Raw genomic sequence first — 2,319 nt, 5'->3', positions numbered from 1 at the left:
GCGGAGCATGGCTGCTGTTGAGTTTATTGACTTACCCTGCTAGGAGGGTAAGTTGAACTAGGATCAGAAGTTTTTGGATGTGGGATCCTAGAGATGTTTTTGTATTTTTGGGAGATTGTATATAAAGATAATATTTTGAGATATGCTTGACTCTGGTATTATGTATTTTGTGGTTATAAGTTTGTGATTTACATTACTGTTGCTTAGGTTCCGTTGCGTATGACAAGTGTCCCAGTTACCCACGGGTTTGGTTTGACTATTTTATTTATTCTGCTTTTATTATATGAATATCTAAGCAGGTCGTTACAAAAATTATCAACGGTTTCCTTCTAAATTAGCTTTTGTTTGAAACCGTTAATGTAACCTTCGATGGGCTATGCAAAATTGTCGACGGTTTTCTTCCTGACTTGGCTTTTACCTGAAACTGTTGATATAACCATTGACTCACTATGCAAACTGTTGATGGTTTTCGTCAAACCATCTTCATTGTTTTTCCTCAACTTGCTTTCTCTGTACATGTGTTCCACTCGGTATTAGCCATATGTATTACAAAAATCTCCACCTTGGCGTATATTCACCCCTTAGGAGAAAAAAAAAATGAAAACATAACCTGCAGCTCCACCTAGGACAATAGGTTGGAACACCTCCCATCTAACATCTAGAGATGTTAATGAAGTCCAAGCAATGCTTGAACTTTTCCGTGGTAATAGACTTTGTCAACATGTCTGTTGCATTCTTAGAAGTGTGAACTTTCTCAAGCAGTAGTGTACCAAAAGACACCAATTCTTTGATCCTGTGAAACCTCACATCTATGTGCTTGGTTCTCGTATGATACACCTATTTCTTCGCCAAATAAATGGTACTCAGACTATCACAATGTAATTGAACTCTGCCTTACTGAATACCCAACTCCTAGACTAATCTTGTAAGTCACAAAGCTTCCTTGGCAGCCTCAACTACTGCCATATACTCTGATTTAGTAGTAAATAGTGCAACTAGAGATTAAACCATGAACCTCTAACAAATAGGTCCTCCCATAAAGGTTAATACATTCCCTATGGTAGACCTCCTGTTATCCAAGACCCATGCATAGTCTGCATCCATATATCCCACAACTGAAGGATCACCCTATTGTTACCAAACATGCTGCCATAATTTGTAGCACCCTGTACCTCTTAAGTATTTGAAAATCTACTCGACTGCATTCCAATGCTATCGACCTAGATTTGAAAGAAACTTACTCACCACACTGACAGCTTGTGCCAAGTTCAATCATGTACAAACCATAACATACATCAAGCACCCCACTACACTAGCATATAGAACCATTGACATGTCATGAACTTCATCATCTGCCTTTGGTCTCAACATAGCTACGCTGAGATAACCACAATCTTCTAAAAGTTCCGTCCCTGTGAATCTCCATCTTAATAATCTTCTTAGCCACACCAAATCCTTCATGTCAAATTCTTTGCTCAATAGGGTTTTCAACTTGTTGACCTCAATCATATTCTTCGCAACAATCAACATATCATCCATATAAAGCAAAAAAAAAAAAAAAAACCATCATCAAGGCTCTTCAAATAAACACAACAACCATACTCATATTTCTTGTAGCCAATTTGGATCATGTAGGAGTCAAATCGCTTGTACCACTGCCTCAGAGACTGCTTTAGCCCGTAAAGTGATTTCCTCAATTTACAGACCAAGAATTCCAGTCCAAGCTGACTGAACCCTTTTGTTTGTACCATGCAAATCAGCTCCTCCAAATCACCATGAAGAAACACTATATTTACATCCATCTGCTCCAAATACATATCAAAATGTGCCACCAATCCCAACACTGCCCTAATGGAAGTGTGTCTGACCACAAGGGAGAAGATCTCATCATAATCAACCACTTTTCTCTGTGAGTAACCCTTTGCTACTAGACGCACCTTTATTTTTTCTCCTTCTTTTTCTTATACTGCTTCTTCCTTCCTATACACTCGTTTGCATCCTATCGCTTTCTTCCCCTTTGGAAGCTCTACCAACTCCGATGTCTAGTTTTTATGCAAAGACTTCATATTCTCTATCATAGCACCCATTTATATACTTTTCTCTTGGCTGTGCATTGCTTCTTAAAAAGTAGTAGGATCCCCGCTACTAGTAATAAGTGCATAAGAGACTAGATCATCAAATCCATATCTGAGGGTGGCCTGATAGTGCATTTGAGCCTTTCTATGGATATACTGTGATGATGCAGGTCCCTTGAGCTAGAACTCCTTGCATTCTGAATATTGTCATCTCAACTTTGAGTCTCTAGCTCCACTTGCACCA

This window comes from Malania oleifera, chromosome 6 (genome assembly GCF_029873635.1).
Source record: "Malania oleifera isolate guangnan ecotype guangnan chromosome 6, ASM2987363v1, whole genome shotgun sequence".
Classification (NCBI taxonomy): Eukaryota; Viridiplantae; Streptophyta; class Magnoliopsida; order Santalales; family Ximeniaceae; genus Malania; species Malania oleifera.
The sequence above is the reverse complement of the archived record's forward strand: the minus strand, read 5'-3'. Positions refer to the sequence as shown.